The sequence below is a fragment of the Dermacentor silvarum genome, chromosome 7, assembly GCF_013339745.2.
Source record: "Dermacentor silvarum isolate Dsil-2018 chromosome 7, BIME_Dsil_1.4, whole genome shotgun sequence".
NCBI classification, from domain to species: Eukaryota; Metazoa; Arthropoda; class Arachnida; order Ixodida; family Ixodidae; genus Dermacentor; species Dermacentor silvarum.
In genome coordinates this window covers 185,218,376-185,238,649 of record NC_051160.1, presented here as the reverse complement: position 1 = coordinate 185,238,649, position 20,274 = coordinate 185,218,376, and positions in this window count along the sequence as shown.

Below are 20,274 nucleotides of genomic sequence, written 5' to 3'. Positions count from 1 at the left end.
ATGTAAAGTTTTAGCACAGCGGGGCAATATAGTTTATTTTCAAGTAGCCTACGGTGGAGCTGGGCAGGCCATGTAATGCGTAGGATAGATAACCAGTGGACCATTAGAATTACCGAATGGGTACCAAGAGAAGGGAAGTGCAGTCGAAGACGTTAGAAAACTAGGTGGTGTGATAGAGTTACGAAATTTGCAGGAGCAAGTTAAAATCAGCTAGCGCAAGACAGAGGCAATTGGAGATCGCAGGTAGAGGCCTTCGTCCTACAGTGGACATAAAAATAGGCTGATGATGATGATGAAGGCTTGGTTGGTTCGTTTGGTTGGCAGCTAGATTGCAACTTATACCCGTGCCACACGGGCAAGATAAAGTGCACTTTGAGCGAGTGCACTTCGTGGCTAGTGTCATTGCTGCTTCACGGGAACGCTTAGTGACACTCACTGCAGAGCGCACTCGCCAGCGAGTGTGTTCGGCGAACTCACTTCGTGGCGGCGAAGTGTGTAGCCTCGTTAGTAATGAGTAAAAAATGAGTAAAGTATTATTGAAAGAAAAATCTGCAGTAAATTTTATTAACATTGTTTTAAATTGCCAACGTTACAAGATAATAAAATGTTCCACACCGCAAGAAAAACAACAAGAACAGCAAAAAACTACTCTGGCTCTCTTGGGCTGTTCACGACCACGCCGGGTAATGGCTGCGCAGTTCTTTGGCGAACGGAGTCTTTTTGACTGTTGCTGGTCTAGTTGCCATCGTTACCGGCGCTTGTAAAGCTGGATTGTAAATGTTGTTTCTAACAATATTAAACTTTTATCGTGCACACATTTTCTATTAACAAATCTGTCTGTCTGTCTGTCTGTCTGTCTGTCTGTCTGTCTGTCTGTCTGTCTGTCTGTCTGTCTGTCAATCTATTGTTGCATCTCACCATTTGCCAGCCTAGATTTGTCAGTGAGAGAAAGTGGTAGAATGAGTACCAAGAGTATTTTTCCCTTCTCTTAGCCTTCTGTCCAGAGACCTAGTCTCCCTATCCAGCCTGGGCTCAATTTCCCCTCCCCTCTATACATATTCAAGTTTATTTCCTCCTCCAGAGGAAGCCGGTTGCCACATGACTCGTTTCTCGGGTGCAATGCATTTGAGAGGTGATGCGCACGCTTGGCGGTGGCGCGAAAGAGGAAAGAGGAGCGAAAGAGGAGTCCCGCTGGAGTCGACGCCTAATGGATAACTCATTTCAGTGTGACAATACCTTGTGCCACTATTTTAATTCAATGCTAACGCAATACCGTCTACAGACATCGTGAGATTGGTTTTTTCATTTATTTGCTCTCTGCAATGTCGCGCATGCTCATTAGCATGAATGAGCACAGCAGGTTAGCCATAAGATTTTCATTTCGATTTGGGCAGGAAGAAGCAAACTTGAACTTAGTTAAGTTGTCGATAGCTAGCTCGTATGGACCCCTTTTCTCTTACTTTTTTTGAAACTCACGAATGCGCCAGACAGTTCGGAAATACTCTAAGCAAGGTGCCTTTCACGAGCCATATTCGACAAGGGACACTTACAGAAACATGGCCTTCGTGTATGCCTTCCCACGTCTTTCATACCACATTAAACTGATGTGTCTTTCCTCGCGAAGGAGCTGAATGGACATACCAAACAACATTTCGGCGGAACTGCGTTTCTCCAGAATTTTAACAATTATTCGTTTTTTTTTTCTTCCGGGAAGATGAAAGTTTTTTGTGCGTCCTGTGGCTAGTAGTAATGTTGAGCAACGCACTTTCGTGGCATGGTCCCCGCAACATGTACTTGCCGCTTAATTTCATCCTCGCGAAGAATTGAGCAGCAGTAGAAATAAAATTAGGTGAATTCCACACACTGTGAGTATTGCTGTAAATGAAGCTTTGGTGAGCAATACCATAAAATAGCTCATCACGTAAAGAGATGCGCAGCGCATTTCAATGCGAAACGAGTCACCCCCCCCCCAGGCATAACAGATGTTGCTGCAACTGTACAGCCGTATCCCCCCAAGACATACATTTTTTATGACACCAAAAAGCTTCATTAAATGTAGTAAGGTGGACGAGAAAGAAGATGATGCAAGATGACTGTTTTGAGAAGTCGAGGAGAAGGTGAAAATATAGAGTAATGGCGATCGTATGACTAACTATTCTTGGTAATGCTACAATGTTGTCGCAGTCTATTTCACGATCCTGCGTTAATCGCCTGATGGACAACTCTCATTTCCCAAGGACGATGTTTGTCAACATGACGGTCACCGATATGAATGCTGTCAACCTCGTGAATGGTGCATACTGCATCTATGGCGGAAAGGTACCCTTCTAGCGTGAACTTTAATTGTTATTCATAAAGCATGCCTACATGCTTTCGGAGACCTAGTAGTGATGGATATGCTCCAAATAAATAGGAGCGACCATGAACATGAATGGCCATGACGCATACTAATAAAGTATGTGGAAATGGGCACAAGCAGCTTCCTACGAAAAATGCAAAGGTGTTTCCAGAACAAAATATATTCTCCGAGATGTGATATATATGCACGAAACAAACAGCCAACGGCAACACCAGCTATTCTTCTTGAAACTGCAACGCGCACGCAAGAAACGAGGACACGAGGCTAAAGTAACAGACTGGCGCTGACTCGCAACTCAGTTTATTTTTGAAGGGAAGTTACACACACCTATATATACCCTATCTGACTAAAGGGATCGTGTGCAAGAGCATCCGCACACGATCCGCATGCAAGATTTTTCAATGGGCCAAGCCTATTTAGGAAAATCAGAAGCACAACTTCGCGGTTATCTTAGGTGTATTATTTCCCCAACAGTTTCGGTCAGTGGAACGACCTTTTTCAAGGGATACAGGAAATTCCTGCGAGAATTTCCTGTATCCCTTGAAAAAGGTCGGTCCACCGACCGAAACTGTTGGGTGAATAATAAACGTAAGATAACCGCGAAGTTGTGCTTCTAATTTTCATATATACATATATATATATATATATACAGAACTGCGTACCTTAACAACATCAGGCGGCGCTCAAACAGGCAAATTCTTTGTCAGTCAAGGCTTTAGATGGCTCAGTGACGCACATATCAGGACGCTTTCTGATATGGAAGACCTCGGTTATTTCGCGTGTTAGTTTGTTTCTATGAGCAAACAAAATCATGGTATCAAAATAGACATGTTTCCAATGACAACGTTTGAAATGGTTAGCGAGGTGTAAGTGGTTACCTTTGTGGAGTGAATTTTAATGCTCTTTTAGACGAGTATTGACAAGAATAAGTGTGTCTGCGCCTTAAAAGAAAATTCAAAGCTTTTTAAAATGGAAAGTTGGTGTAGTATACATGTTGCCATTAACTTGCGGTAAAGTGTACATAGGCCAGACCAGCCGGTGTATTATAACTCGTCTAAAAGAACATCAAAATTCACTCGACAAAGATAACCACTTACACCTAGCCAAGCATAGCAAACGCTGGCATTGTAAACCTGTCCATTCAGATACCATGATTTTGTTTACTCAAAGAAACAAACACACGAAATAACCGAGGCCTTCCATATCAAAAAGCGGGCGGATATGTGCGTAAGTGAGCCATCAAAAGCCATACTGACAAAGAATTTGCCTTTTTGAGCGCCACGTGTTGTTAAGATACGTAGAATTTGTGCATATATATATATGTATATATATACTTCAAAATGTATTTAGTATTTTTAGTGCTATTCCGGATGCGCTTGAACATGCTCACTTTCGTCGACTATATATATATATATATATATATATATATATATATATATATATATATATATATGTGTGTGTGTGTGTGTATGTGTGTGTATGTGTGTGTGTGTGTGTTACTTCGCTGCAAAAATAAACTTAGTTGCGAGTCAGTGCCAGAGAGAGAGAGATAGAGAGAAAAGTCATAGGGGAAAGGCAGGGAGGTTAACCAAGCTGAGCCCGGTAGGCTACCCTGCACTGGGGAAAGGGGAGAAGGGATGGAAAGAGAAGGAAGAGAGAAGTTCACAGTTCACACCTTGCACATATACAGTCAAGCGTTCATCGCTAAGTTTCGTCACAGGCGGTCATGCAGGCTTGTGCACTTCAAAAAGCGCAGCAGCGCCTTTGTAGCCCTGTACATAGAAGACGCACGAGGCCACGGGCCCAAGATCTTCTCCTCCTTAAAAGGCCTGTCGTCTAAGTGCCCCAAAGCAGTCCGAAGTGCACTCCTCTCTCATCGTAGCTACGGCAGTCAGATAAGAGATGTCTGGTGGTTTCCTGAACACCACATGTTCTGCAGTTGGCACTGTCCGCCATTCCAATTAGGAATGAATAGGAGTTCGTAAAAGAAACTCCTAATCGCAGGCGGTACAATAAGGTTTCTTCATGTCGTTTAAAACCGGCCAAGGTTGTAATTGCATCGGTGGGTCCATGGCATATTCTGTTACCTTAGTCTTTTGTCCTCGTTTCTTGTGTGCGCGCTGCAGTTTCAAGATGCATAGCTACCAACTCGCCCAACTTTCAGTACTCTTGCAACAGTAGCTGTAGAAATTCATGATGCAAAAGGGCCTCTAACGGTCTCTGCGGACACCAATGGAATTTTTAAAACCGGACATCTTTGACGGGCCATTGACAGCGAATGCCCAGGCCTGGCTTTATTTCTATCAAAACACCGGTGGCCGTAATTGTTGGCAGGGTGATATTTACATGGTTTGAACATGCGGTTGTACCTCGGATGCGTCGTGAGGACTTTGTATGAGGTCTGAGTGACAGAAAAGGTAGGAAATCCTTGGACAAACTCGTGGAAAGACTTTTTGACCACGTTTTCTGTAAATAGGTTTCAAAGTTGCGAGAGGGCAACAGCTTGCAAGTACGTCTTGTACTTAATAGCGCATAAAAAGGGGACGAGGCACAGATGGACGACGCGGACACAGCGCTGTGCCCGCGTCGTCCATCTGTGCCTCGTCCCCTTTTTATGCGCTATTAAGTACAAGACATGGAATACCAACTCGCCCAATCTTACGCTCTTGCAAGTACGTTTCCAGCCCTGTTCATAGCTATTTTTTTTAAAGTTAGGGCTATTGCATGCAGCAGATTCTGCACGCCCCTCAACATACTGGGACTTCCTAAGCGGATACAGCATCGAGTTCAACTTGAGTGACCACTAGAAGACCTAATGTAAATTATAAAGTGATTACTTTTTCAGGAGCGGCAACGTGCGACGACAGAAACATTCGCAGGGTCTGTTTTGTTATCCCTAACACGAAGGCGAATGCCCAAGTGCCGATGCATTAAAGACTGACCACCTTAATTCGCTTAGTTATCCCCTTTACTCGTCCTCTTTATTCGCTTACACATCCTCTTAATTTGGTTACTCATCCTATAATACGCTTACTCATGACGACGATGGCATAGTACGGCACTGAGAAACGTGACATCAGTCAGAGCATTTCTTGACGTGTTTTTTTACTTTACTTACTCATAGAAGAGGATGACGACGGTGACCCACACACCATAAAAATTGTTGCGTGAGCTATTCAATATAGGTAAGTCAAGATACTGGGTTGGTGTAGTAAGTGACTACACCATCCCGGCATCGCGTCTTTGCTCTTTGGGCCGTCGGTCATTTCTGTGCCTTTCGTGTCATCGACGCGTTCTCGCTCAATGACTATGAAGGTCGACTTAACAATGGGAGATATAAAGCTTTCACCTTAATAATTATCAGTCAGTCAGTCAGTCAGTCAAAGAAGAACTTTATTTAAAGGCCCTGCGAGTTTGTGGGACTGGCAAATGGTCCCGCCTAGGTGACGGCCAGGAGCTCTTGAGCCCTGGCGGCTTCCTCGGCCCGCTGGAGAGCCCAAAGTTGATCGTAAGGGGCAAAGCTGAGCAACACAATCTCCGAGCACATGCGGAGGTGATCGCGAGAGGCTGCATCCCCATTATTGTTTGTTATTCCTCGACATTCGCATATCATATGTTCCAGATTAGCTCTAGAACCACAGTTATTGCATTTACCTGTCTTGCACACGTCTGGGTAAATGAGGTGTGAGATCGCCGGGTTCGGATAAGTTCTGGTCTGTAATTGCCGCCATTCTACAGACTGCTTTTTGCTGAGCTTTTGGTGAGGTGGTGGGAAAATGCACCTTTGCAATTTGTAGTGTTGTTTGATGTCATTAAATCTTGTCATACGATCTTCCCATTCCCACTCCTCTGCATCCTTGTTCTCAGGAGACGATAAAGTGCCGGCCCTATTATTGGCCGTGACTCGGTCCGTAAGCCCTCGAGCCAGGTCATACGCCGTCTTAATATTATTGCTGTCTCCTGGCGAGGTGGAGGTGTGAGCGGGTATCCATATAAAATAAACAATCTTTTCTTGACTTTCGGTACCGGCCATCAGGATTCATAGTGCTTCAGGAGAGAATGGGCCATTAGCGGAATTTCGTGCTGCCACCTGAGAGTCACTGACTATTACGTCCGATTCGGTCTGTGACATTGCTAGCGCAATAGCTATCTCCTCCGCAGTCTCGATATTTCTTGTGCTTGCCTAACGTGTATCCGCGGACCCTGTTCTTGCCCTGCCGGACTATAATTAACCTCTTGATATGAACTAGGACGCATCAAATTATGGTACTGGGGCGCTTCTGTAGCAAACAGATTTGAAATGTTGTCTCACTCAGCAGCTGCGGGTTGTGGGATGCTACTCCTGTACATTCAACCTTACTCAGCTGCATTATCCGACAATAGAGTAAGAGGTAACAACCGTTTTAATAGTTCTGCGTTACTTCCCTTCATACATTGATGCTGAGGCAGATCGAAGCTGAGGCAGTTCGCCACGATCACTTCTTCTTATCCGAACAATGTAATGAGATTAAAAGCTACTGAACAATGGCATATGAGAAGCGCGGGGAGAAGAAACGTGACGTTGGGGCACTGATGACAGAGAATTTGTAGTGATTGCAGCTTAAAAGAGCATGTCTGCGAAGAAGCGCCGGAAGTAAAATCGAGTAAAAACCGGCTGCACGCTATGGTAATCTCAAAATTCGTCCAACGTGGGGTGGATTAAGAGCACGTTTTACGGCTTTCATAAAATGGAGCCAAAGCATGCGCTCCTCATCGAAGGAGCTGATGGGAGCAGAAAACACTTAGGAAAACAGTAGCCACTTCCTTACTTGGTAGAGTGTGGCAAAGCACTTTAGTCTTAGCTGTCGAAAAACCGAAATACTGAACAGCGCATGGTGCATTATTCAGAGACGAGAGAAGTAAAAACACTTTTCATACCACTAGTATTTATAAAGTGTGATGACTACCCCAGAATCAAGGAATGCGCAAATTCTACCTTAAATGTTTCACTGTTAACCTGCATTTGTCCTAGCTTTACTCCCTCATGATGCTTCGCACCTGATTTATTAAGCTTAAGAATTTTACCTCATTTACACGGTTTGTTTATACATTCGCCTCATTGCATTGGACAGACAAATATTTTCCGAAGACTGAACGATCAATATTTCTTTCAGATAGGCCCGTTCACGATGTGATAGTGGATGATCAGCAGAAGGACAATGTGCCGAAGGAGTGTATAGATAAATATGACGAAAAAAGAAAGGAAGTTGAAAGAGATGCTGACAATGTGGCCTATACAAAGGAATGCATAGATGGCCCTCAACCGAAGTACTGTAGCCGCAATGGCTAATTATCGCCAATCTAAATCATCGCCCTGTACTTTTCATCGATAATGTGTGTATCTGTAACGGTATAATAGAATAGTTGATTGTATAGTCCTTATAAAAAGGTGTATTAAAAATGTTGATCTAATAAACAGGGCAACTGCAGCATAATTGTGTCCTTAAATTTACATCAACAAAAAGCGGTGAAAATAGTGTGCTAGTTATTAACAAAGTTGATACAGGTGTGCTCTACAACTGGGGTGGGTCCACTAATCGTCAGTTTCCAAGCACGCAACTGAAATATTATATCACTGGGAGGATCGGCTGATATAAAAATCAAAGTTCGTCGACGCTTCCCGCGCCACCGTGATATTCCTTGTAGAAGCTTCAGCATGCGCGATCTGTCTGCAGTGTGCACCACAAGTGAAGTGCTTACTGCATGTTTCATGTCATTTCTGTTTGTTATAGATGATAGTGGGCGGCCAAGGTCGGACACGAACACGAAGGTGCGGCGGCGCTGCTCTGTCAAGACAAAACGGCGTCTGCTACGGTCTTTTACAGTCTGTAGCATTTCGTAGGCGCGTGCACGCTTGCACTCGCCATGTGACGCTACTGGCGCCTGAAGGCAGCTGAACAATTATTAAATTAGTGGTTAAATAATTAAAACCGTCAAATTTAGTTAAAAGCAAGCGATCATAAATCAACTACGCCACAAGCCCAATGCTGCTAAATATCAGGTGAAAGCTAAATATCTGTATTTTACGGTGTACACTCGCCGGTAAGGATTTTCACGCTTCCAGAAAAATGCATGCGCGTCCCTTATTTTCAGAGCTCTGTGTCAGTCTTGTCGAAATTGATTGCGCCGATTAGAAACTGTAAGTAAATTACTCCTTATTTTTTATGGCTGTGGGGTTAGCAATGCCTTGGCAATTTAAATCATTTTCAATCATTTTCATCTGCGAAATCGATTGCGACGCCTAACCTTCCACGATTCAGTTACCTTCCCATGGATCCGATAGTTTTTGATTCAGCTGGAATCGCAAAAATAATCGACAAACTAAAACTAAGTTCCACTTGTGGAACAGATCAGATTAATACAAAATTCCTCAAAAACACGAAAGAGTGCTGTTCAATTATTCTAGAGTGCCTTTTTTCGCAATCGTATGACTCTTGTACTTTACCAGGGGACTGGAAAATAGGTAAAATTGTGCCAATTTTCAAATCAGGTAAACGAAATAGCCCGTTAAACTTTCGACCTATTTCACTCACGTCAGTTCCATGTAAGATTTTTGAACATATCATTTTCACACATCTTGTCAACTATCTAGAGGATAACAGTTTTTTCTCGACTTCGCAACATGGCTTCCGTAAGTTTTTCTCATGTGAAACCCAACTTATCACCTTCACAAATAACTTACATGAGTATATTGACTCCGGATTTTTTGTCGATTGTATTTTTTTAGATTTCGCCAAGGCTTTTGATAAGGTTACTTACTCCTTATTGTTACATAAACTAAATGCGTTAAATATTGACCCGCAAGTACTTGATTGGATTCGCGAATTTCTTTCCTGTCGTGTCCAGTATGTTACAGCTAACGGCTCCGATTCTCCATTGGCTCCAGTCGGTTCCGGCGTACCTCAAGGGTCAGTCCTTGGACCCCTTTTATTTCTCATTTATATCAATGATCTAACTGCTAATATTTCTTCCCAAGCTTGTTTATTCGCCGACGACTGTGTCATTTACCGGAAAATAGCCAACGCTTCCGACGTAACATCACTTCAGAACGATCTAAATATCGTAACAGAGTGGTGCCACACGTGGCATATGGAATTAAACGTTGCTAAATGCAAAAGCATGCGCGTAACTAGGCGTGATGTTATCTCTCCGTCCTACTTTCTTAACAACAACTCCCTGCAAACCACAGCTTCCTATCGCTATCTTGGTGTTTACATATGCAGTGACTTATCATGGAAACATCACGTTGATTATTTAATAGCTAAAGCGAACCAAACGTTAGGTTACTTAAAGAGAAACTTCTACCTTGCCCCGCTGTCACTAAAACTGTTACTTTATACAACTTACGTTCGGCCCCAGCTAGAATACGCCTCGTCTGTGTGGGGTCCGCATCACTCTACATTGATACAGGGCATAGAGGCAGTTGTAAAATCGCTCCGCTCGCTTTATTTCAGCTAATTACAATCGCAGTGCCAGCGTCACAGAAATGAAAGCTACTCTTGGTCCTCCTTCCCTGGCCAACCGTAGAAAGCAGTCACGCATTTTTCTCTTTCACAAAATGTACTACCACAACCCCACTCTTCGATCCTTGTTCATCCTACTAGCGCCATTTCGCTCGCTCCGGCTTGATCATCCCCATAAGGTTAATTAAGATACCGTATTTTTCAACTACTGCAGGCTCGCAATCTTTTGTCCCTAGAACCGCAAGGGACTGGAATCACTTACCTGCCTTCATAACGGACATAGCTGATTCAACTGCCTTTAAAAATGCCCTATCAAGCTTATTGTAGTACCACACATTACGTTCTTGTGTGCTTTATGTCATTATGTAATTATTCGGTCTAATGCTTCGTATATGCTGTATATGTTTTGTATAAGTATGTGTAATTCTTCTACCTTTATGTTATCCTTATGTTATTATTTTTTGTGTTCACTTTTACTTTGTATGCCCCTCCCCTCTGTAATGTATTTATACCCTGAGGGTACTGAAAATAAATAAATAAATAAATAAATAAATAAATAAATAAATAAATAAATAAATAAATAAATAAATAAATGCCTGCTGAATTATAAGGTCAGCTGTCGGGATTCTATGCCGTGCGATTCTGGGCACATCCATTATCGTACAAATCCATGAGCATGCAAATTCATTGAGGCTGGCAGATTGAGCAATATTCCCATACCCTCCAAACGTAATAACTGCGGACAGAAGCTTCATCATACGTGCGTTTTAATATTAAGGGAAATACCTAGGGAAACCTAAGAAGCTTCCATCATCTACACGAGCGGAGAGACATGCGTCGGCCCGCCTTCGACCACGCTCGTAAAGAAACTGCTCTACCTAAAATCTTACGTATATTTCTTTCAGAAATTGTGTCTGACCCGTTTATTTTTGGGGTGTCTCAGGCTAGCTGCCCACGTGCACCCCGGCCGCTCCTTTCGGTCGCCACTCGTTTGCGGTATATGTGCTATGGGCGCTCAGTGAAAACCGGTGGTCGTTGCTAGCGTCCTAGAAGCTTTTAATTCTTTCGGTTCTTTCTTGACAGAACTCAGTGCACATGCTAATAAAACCACTTTAAAATTGGTAGCAGTCAGTATATGTTGTCATTTGTGTTCGCCCTGCTTTGAGTTTTCCTGGTTTCCATGATGCGTACTAAAATTTTCGTTTGGCCCTTTCCTTAACGATAAGTGACCTCTGAATTGGAGCGCAATATTATTTTATTGTTCATGCAACTCTCAGGAACCCTAGAAGGTAGGTTCTCCCTAGTGACGGTCGCGTGGGCGAGAACCGCACGAAGTTTGGGCCCCACAGGAAGGGCAGTGAAGAAACGGCTACAGTGGAACTCCAGCGGCACAAAGTGCAAAACATGGTGTGGGGCATTCCGCTGTCTATTTTCATGGCTCACGAAATCCTACGTGGTTTTGTGTTGGTGTAATTGGATCGCATAAAAAAGATAAAAAATGAGGCCGATAGCTCTTGACGATACCTCTTGAACATTTCTGCAATGTTTCATTGCATAGTGCAAGTGTATTTATGCCACAATCAGCTACATTGGTGTTGCTTCCATCAGGACGTTGCTATCTGTGCAATAGTCGGAGTAGACGAAACAAGTTTGTCAATGCACACAGAGTGGCTCAGCTGGTGAATCTCGCAAAAGCTTTCTTGACGAGGATCAAATCAATGAAAAGATGGCCTTAACATATCGCCAAAAAATTCTGACATTGCAAAAATAGTATCATGAGGTGAAGCGGAAGTACCCATACATGATGAGCTTTGAGAGGGTAAGTAAACTTTTGCTACTATAAATGAAACAGCATTTACATTAAGTGATCCTGCTTGTTTGTGGATGCGGCTGCATTCCAAAAGAACTAGAGCTTCTCTAACTGTTTGCAAAACCAATTTTAATGCACACACAGGTTCTATTACACTACAAAAAAGACTCTACTGCCTTCTTAATATCGATCTCATGAAAATGTTAGTGCTCTAATGCGTTTGGGCTGAAGACTCATTAGCTATGCCACCGAGGCTGTCCTTGCGCAATAGACGCAAGGCCATCAAAAGGTACACCACAAAGGAGTGAAAGGCGTTCAACGCTTCAATGAAGACACTGGCATTTGTGATGAATACTGACTGAACTACATTGTGTGTGTGTGTGTGCGTAGTGCTTATGTGTGTGCAGTGCTAATATGTGAAAAAAACTGGAGAGCTGTGTTGAACAGATAACTTTTAAACTTACCGAAAACAAGATTTTCCTTTTTTAGCTTTTCTGTATTTGGGCGAAAACGGGGAGTGGTCGCCAAGACATGATTACAATTCCTCGGTTCACTTTTATTTCAATAAAACAGAATAAATAATGAGCACCATAAGTTGGTTTTCTTTTTTTTTGTAACTAGAAATTTTCAGTTTCACATACACCTTTAGAAAAAAATCGCCATTTCTATTTTGTGAGGTCGGAGTGCTGACTTAGATTGTTTACATCTGTCGCTTGCCTAATCTTCAAAGTAATGGTGTGCCTGTAGATAACATTGTAAAAATAACGGCTATGTATTTGATGCGTTCTTGTTGTAGTGCACATTGGACGCATCTTTTTGCAGTTTTGCAGAGACTTTGCAACAATAACTAAGATTGACCCTTGACCTTGTACTGCAAAAGGGATCAAGAAAATTGTGAAAATGACAGAAATAAAGCACATCCCTTGCGAAGCAAGTGTAATGGCATCACTTGAAATGGCTCTGGAGATGTCACCGGAGAGGCTGCGAACACGGCGTGAGTACTGTTACAAAGGCTTCATCGGCATCTTTTGCACCTACACTCCGCCACATTGTTCTTACAGGTTTTCATCTCAAAGGCATAACATTAGAGTACATGTGTGTTTAATGATTTGGTTCTTTGAAGACAGTTCTTGAAGTTTTCAACTCATATTTGGTCTTAAACTCAAATTCTTCAATAGTACGTTGTTTGATGTGTGGAAATAAACTGGCGCTATTCTGTGCTATATTCTGTGCTATAGCAGGCGCTAGACAGTATTGGAAGACCCATGCGAACGGTCTTCAAGGTGCAGTGGACATAAATAAGGGGATGTTACCCTAGCACCAGTGTTTGGTTAGTTTAGGTACAGAAATCATAGCCTGATTAGTTTGCAAAACCAAATTATGTGACATATTTAGGGAACTTTAGAAAGATACTAAAAAGTGAAATGAAGAGTTCGCTATAAACATTTCGCTTTGCAGACATCCTAACAGTTGCACCACTTCGGATACCATCTTTCAATGTCAAATTACTTAATCGTGTGTCATCTTTGCGCAAGAGGTAAGTTTCTGGAGAATTTGTTCTCGTACAATGCATGTTTAGTTCCCATGAGCTTTGCTCAAAACTGGTCAGAAACGCGCTGCGCATTACTGTGATAGTTCTATATCGAACACGGGAAGCCTCACATCAGAACAGATATCCGGGCTCATTCAAAAAGGAATAAATTACTTTTAAATGGCTAACCTGAATTCCTGTGAAGACAAGTTCTCATTCTGCGTAGTCAGGCCCACGTGATCTCTGAAAAAGCTTCATTTTTCAAGGACACAACTGCAGCGCAATAACTCTCAAAATATTCTTGCAACATCAGAGGCTAAATATAAACGCTGCATCGTGCACGCATGCACACACTGCAAAACAAAAGACGCCTCCCAATGGTGAACTGAGGGCCGACGTGCACTTTAACGTGAATCTTATCTTGAGGCTCAAAAAAGGTCCTACTTTGATCTGTACAAGACAACTGAAGCCTTGCTCATAGAGTTATTGCATCTTTTCCTTATATGATGCGCTTCCAGGAGTTTACTTGTGATCTTTGGTTTTACCAAGAACGTTAGCGCTGTCAATGTGCCGCGCACAATTTTTGCAACACCTGCAGTGCGCACACCCTAGTGTACATCTTAGTTATAAAGGTGAACATCTAGAGAAGTCTGTCTAGCCTATTAAAGAAGCTGTGAGTTTTGTTTTGTTTTAATTTAAAACTGACGCAACGTTTCGAGGCCAATTCGGACTCTTCTTCAGCATGGCTGTTCGGAAAGACCATGCATATGGTTATTGAGCGGTCTTGTGTTGTCCTTTCCACCATTGCTCTTTCCACCATTTCCTGTCTAGGTCTGTTTGTTGTCGTGCTCTAAGGTGGTTTTTAAGGTCGTGCAGTTATTCGCTTGGAAGTGCTCCTGCATATACCACGAATCTAGGTAGAAGCTCCTCGTGTGATTGTTCATGAGGTCCATGATAGTCGCTTTCTCATAAATTTTTCCGTCTTCTCTTGAACTGCAGTTGTAGTGCGAATGACACGGGTGCCGCCGAAGTTGATACGATGATCATGCTTTTCACAATGTTCTGCGAGGGCGTTGCGCTCCGCATTAACACTGCGTACGTTGTTTTTGTGCAGCTGAATTCTTTCAGGGAAGTTCTTCGTCTCACCAATGTAGGGGGCGTAGCACTCAGCACAAGACAACTGGTAAATTAATCGTGGGAACTTCTTATTTGGACGCCGATCTTTTGGTAGGGGTATGAACCACGCAAGCGTTGATGTGGGTTTTTGCGGTACACGGATAGCCTCCTTCCCAAGCACTCAGGCTAGCTGTTCGCTCATACCATAAATGTACGTGACGGAGATTCGAAGGGATGGCTGGCGCGAGGCAGTATTACTGACGATTCATGTAGGAAAGTGTTGGAGGGGTGAGGGCCCAGGTGAAGTGGTCGCAACATGTGGTGAATGAAGCTCCTTTTGTAGCCATTGTTCATGAGGTCCATGATAATCGCTTTCTCCTAAATTTCTCTGTCTTCTCTTGAACGGCAGATGGTCTTAACAGTTGCGTCGCGACTACCAATGTATTTTGGGATGTGGAGTGGTTTGAGCCAAACTGCCGTTATCTGCCGGTGTGTGTAGGTGTTCGATTTACAGAAAAACTCAGTTTCCACGAGTTTCACTAGCACATCAAGGAAAAAGGCCGTTGTCTTTTACGTCATGCTATTTGCTGAACCCAGCGTGACCAACCAGTGCTAACATGTCAACCTATAGTCCAAAGTGAAGTACACTTCCAGTTGCGGTTTTGTCCGTTGGCTACCTTACTTAATATATGCAACTTTTTTAATGATAGCAATTCCTTCCACAATAATAGCTTGAAGCATTACCATTACAAGTTAAAAACTGGTTAAACTGTTCACGCGAACAAGAACGCCGAGGTGTGGACTTCTAGTGACTTTTGAAAAAAGTTAATTTCATTCGTCAAAAATTATATTCACCGAAAAGGAAATGTGCATGACAACAACCAAAGGAAAAGTTTGTCGGATAAAAAAAAATGACCAAAGGTCCAACTCCCTAGATATATGGTTGTTATTTCAGGACTGCGGCTGTCTGGTAAGGGACATGATAAAACCTTGCCATATGGTGTGCCTGTGATTGTTCCAAAAAACTGCTCTGAGATTACATTCTACAGCTAGTGCTTGAGGTGAACACTTCCCAACTGGTGGTGCGCATGTTTGAATCAAAGCATTGGACGTGTAGCAGCCATGTATTCTGTGGGCAAGAGAATGCTCTGTATAATTTCCATTTGTTTGAGTTTTATTGCGATAGCAATTATATGGACACTCAAAAGCAGATTTCTGCCGTCGGCGTCGCCGTCGCCGTGGCCGTGAGGTTCCGTATGACGTCATTTGGAGAAGAAATCGTCGCCGTGGTGGTGGTAAGTGGTTCTTGAGGGAAAGGGAAAGGTTGGCGCTATCTTCTGCAGCCCTTGAGGGAGCACGGCTCAGCGCCACGCGCCGAACGCTGTATGTGCGAGTGAAAGGGCGCGAGGGGCGCGTCTTTCACGGGGAGTGAACGCACGGCGGAGAACAAACGCGCGTTCTGCGCCGTGCTCGCTTAAGGGCTGCAGAAGTAGGCGTCTCTTTTCTCCTTTACAATCACAATATATGTAGAGCAAACGCGCCTTCTTCCGACGCGCGTGAGGCCATGGGGGAGGGGGAGGGAAGGGTGGCGACGTTTAGCTGCGGCACGAAGTGCCTATTTATATCAAAGGCTCCGGCAACAGTCACCAACGCCGCACGCATTTTGAGCGAACGCGGGCAAAACGCCGATGGCGTCGACAACAATTCTGCGTGTTGCCGATGCTGCTGCATGTCCAAGTTTTTACAGCTGATAAAGCTAATATCATTACTCCGTATAGCTCTCTACAGGTTTGCTATCGCAATTGTGCTTCGCCTTTCAGGCGAAACTGCGACAACTTTTATTGCGATAGCAATTATATGGACACTCAAAAGCAGATTTCTGCCGTTGGCGTCGCCGTCGCCGTCGCTGTCGCCGTCGCCGTCGCCGTGAGGTTCCGTATGACGTCATTTGGAGAAGAAATCGTCGCCGCGCGCCGAACGCTGTATGTGCGAGTGAAAGGGCGCGAGGGGCGCGTCTTTCACGGGGAGTGAACGCACGGCAGAGAACAAACGCGCGTTCTGCGCCGTGCTCGCTTAAGGGCTGCAGAAGTAGGCGTCTCTGTTCTCCTTCACAATCACCATGTATGTAGAGCAAACGCGCCTTCTTCCGACGAGCGAGAGGCCGTGGGGGAGGGGGAGGGAAGGGAGGCGACGTTTAGCTGCGGCACGCAGTGCCTATTTATATCAGAGGCTCCGGCAACAGTCACCAACGCCGCACGCATTTTGAGCGAACGCGGGCAAAACGCGGATGGCGTCGACAACAGTTCTGCGTGTTGCCGATGCTGCTGCATGTCCAAGTTTATACAGCTGATAAAGCTAATATCATTACTCCGTATAGCTCTGTACAAGTTTGCTATCGCAATTGATGCTTCACCTTTCAGGTGAAACTGCGACAACTTTCTGAAAAAACTGATGTGGCCGGAAGGATAACAGTAACGTTCTTGTCGTAGTGACGAAAATTATTTACTGATGTTTTTAAGCAGTGTTTGTTTTATTGCGATAGCAATTATATGGACACTCAAAAGCAGATTTCTGCCGTCGCCGTCGCCGTCGCCGTGAGGTTCCGTATGACGTTAATGGAGATGAAATCGTCGCCGCGCGCCGAACGCTGTATGTGCGAGTGAAAGTGCGCGAGGGACGCGCGCTTTCACGGGGAGTGAACGCACGGCGGAGAACAAACGCGCGTTCTGCTCTGTGCTCCCTTAAGGGCTGCAGAAGTAGGCGTCTCTTTCCTCCTCTACAATCACCATATATGTAGAGCAAACGTGCCTTCTTCCGACGCACGAAAGGCCGTGGGGGGGAGGGGGAGGGAAGGGAGGCGACGTTTAGCTGCGGCACCAAGTGCCTATTTATATCAGAGGCTCCGGAAACAGTCACCAACGCCGCACGCATTTTGAGCGAACGCGGGCAAAACGCCGACGGCGTCGACAACAGTTCTGCGTGTTGCCGGTGCTGCTGCATGTCCAAGTTTATACAGCTGATAGAGCTGCTATCATTACTCCGTATAGCTCTCTTCAAATGTGCTATCGAAATTGATGCTTCACCTTTCAGGTGAAACTGCGACAACTTTTTTCAGGAAATGTATACTTATGTGAAGCATTTGTGGGTGTATAGTGAAATCTGTTTGCGCGCACAATCGACCCGGGCACAGTGAAGGGGGGAAACACGAGCGCTATGAATTCACTATTCGTTCCAACTCGCCCAACTATCAGTTATGCTGCATTTGTGGGCTGTTTTCTTGTGTATTTGCTGCCTAGCAACATATGGCATATAAATAAACATGGTAGATAAATACCATACACGGACAATGGCTGCACTATCGTATTGGCGGCTCCCCACAAATTTGGGAGCCAATAATATAAAAGCGCTCTTAAGAATCACATTGCAAACAAAGTAGCCATGTAATAAGTAAAGCAAGTACTCTAAAAACATAAAGGTGTTCCCCGGGAAGCTGCCAGCTACTACTCTGAATGCATGCATGCATCTTGCATCTTCAGACTTTGTACGCTTAACCTTACTGGCGTTTCAAATGTCAATGGACTGAAGATATTATTTTATTTACAAGGGTGGTAACGACCAGGGCCAGAGCAAGCTTATAATTACAGGAATGTTGAATGGCAATGGACTGAAGAGAGACTTCATTTGCAAGTGTGGCGATGAGCAGAGCCAAAGCAACCGCAAAGTAATAGCGGCAAAGATCCTGTAATATGTCTAGCAACTAGGTGCAAGAAATAACATCCGATTGTATAGCACAAAAGTTCACCAAGAATGCATACATTAAGCAACAAATTTTGCGTGTATATTTTCTTCTTCCAAATGATGCGTTAAACATTTCTATTCATGGTCGCCCAGTATAATTGGCCTACGAACGCTGAATAATTAATTTATTGAATTTATTCGCGATGTTTGTTTTGATTTCATCATCCTAACCATGTCTGTGATGTGTAGTTGGTGTGTAGGTGAAGTGAGACAGGAAAAAAGCTGCAATATAACTGCTGATACACCATTTGTGGTCTACAGTTCTTGAAACGTGTTTAAGCGCTGTAGTGAATTGAAACTATACCAGTGATTAGATTGTCGTTTGTATTAACTGCACCTCCGAGCCCTCGCTGGATTGATTAAACTGAAATTGAAACATGGGAAGATAAATTCAACTAATAATTATTTGGCGGTTTAGGCGAATACCATATGGCCAACCATTTCTGTCTACCGCATCATTTAAGAGAAGAAAACACGTGGCTCAAATAAGGCGTCTATAGTCTATTAAATATGGAACTGAAAATTCCACTTTCAAGTAAGGACCAATCCCCTCCTTCCTAAATTGCAAAAATTGCGGCCCATACCTGCATCTATATGCCAGATAGTTTCCAGTGTTGTCACTCAGTGTTATCACCTGAATGATTATAGACGCAACTTTTGCTTCTGCCTTGTAATGCACTGACTTTTTTGTGAAAGGGGCATCTTTAAATGGCATGCACAAAACAGCTAGGTGTAGAAATTTGCTGTTTTAGTTCTCGGTAATTTTTAAATTAAGGGGGCATTGGCCTCAGCAACATCTGTGTAAAATATTTATTATTAAAAAAGCTGTCATCTCAAGAAGCGTGGCACTGCTGGGCGTGCTCCCAAAATTTGCGTCCGGCATAAACAAAAATTGCGTGCATAAATGTCAAACTAGCAATTTATATTATTAACATTGTTTGTATAACATTGAAATAATGTATAACATGCAGAAAGCTTTATAAAGGGTGACTAAGTATGAGGAGGTAAACATTTACTATTCATGGTTTGTCGGTGATGATGCAATCTTATTTCTTGCCCCTACAGGACCCGAGCGTTCCTGCAACCCCTTGCATCTTATTTTCTGGAGAAGACGTTCAAGAGGTTGACCTTCTCCACATCGAGGTGCACCGCGAGAAGTTGTTTGCGGTGAAAAATGGGGAGGAGGGGCTGGCGGCTGTTTTATCTGCTTAATGAATCTTCAATATCCAGTACGACCGCAATCTGTTCAACACTCTTGTCGTGTTGGAGTGCCTTTTCCTTGGACTCACGTTGAGTGCCCCTAGAGTAGTGGCTACAAGGTTCTTGAACAAAGTAACCAAAAGTGTGCCATGTTGAATGTGCTGAAGCTGCGCATCATTACCACATCATGAGTTTAGCTGTAATTTTCCGATCTACGTTTTGTTTTCTCTAACCATTTCTGCAATGCGTATGAAGGAAACCAACAGTCACCGAGAACAAGGCAAGCTTAAGGGAATGCTATTTATTTTTTTAATTTGAGGTGTGAGTATTTGGAAATTATTAGTGTAATTATTTTCAGATGTCGTTAGTTGGGATCCCACTGGCAGCATGTAGTTTTCGGCTTTCTGATCATTTACCTGTCAGCCATAAAATGATTACACTAACAATTTTCTATTGTCAGCATCCCAAATTTTTACAATTTGGAAGCATTCCCCATGGGCTTTTCTTTGTCTTGGTCACTGTTAGCATTTTATAAATGCATCACAGAAAGGGTTAAACTACTCAATAGGCCTTTCTTATCTAAATATTACAGGTAATTTGTCTTTTGTATTACAATATTAGCTCTTTTTAACTATTAACTTTCATTATCTAAGCAAGAACCTAGGCATAAAAAATTAAAAAGCTCTAGAAGTGTGTTACTTCTGGCTTATTTCATAGTCACAAAGGCTGATCTCATTTAAGGTTGTGGTTGGTCAGCGGAGTATACACGATGCGGCGGATCATGTCCCATATGCAGTGTTAGCAACTGTTCTTTTTTAGTGGTGTGCTGCATTAAAATAGGTCAGGTAGTATGCATTGTGTTGCGTAAGTTATGTTAGTGATGTTCTTAACAAATTTACTTTGATACCAAAACTATTGCGCACTCTCATATATACAAAAATCCACCTGTGCCACGCGT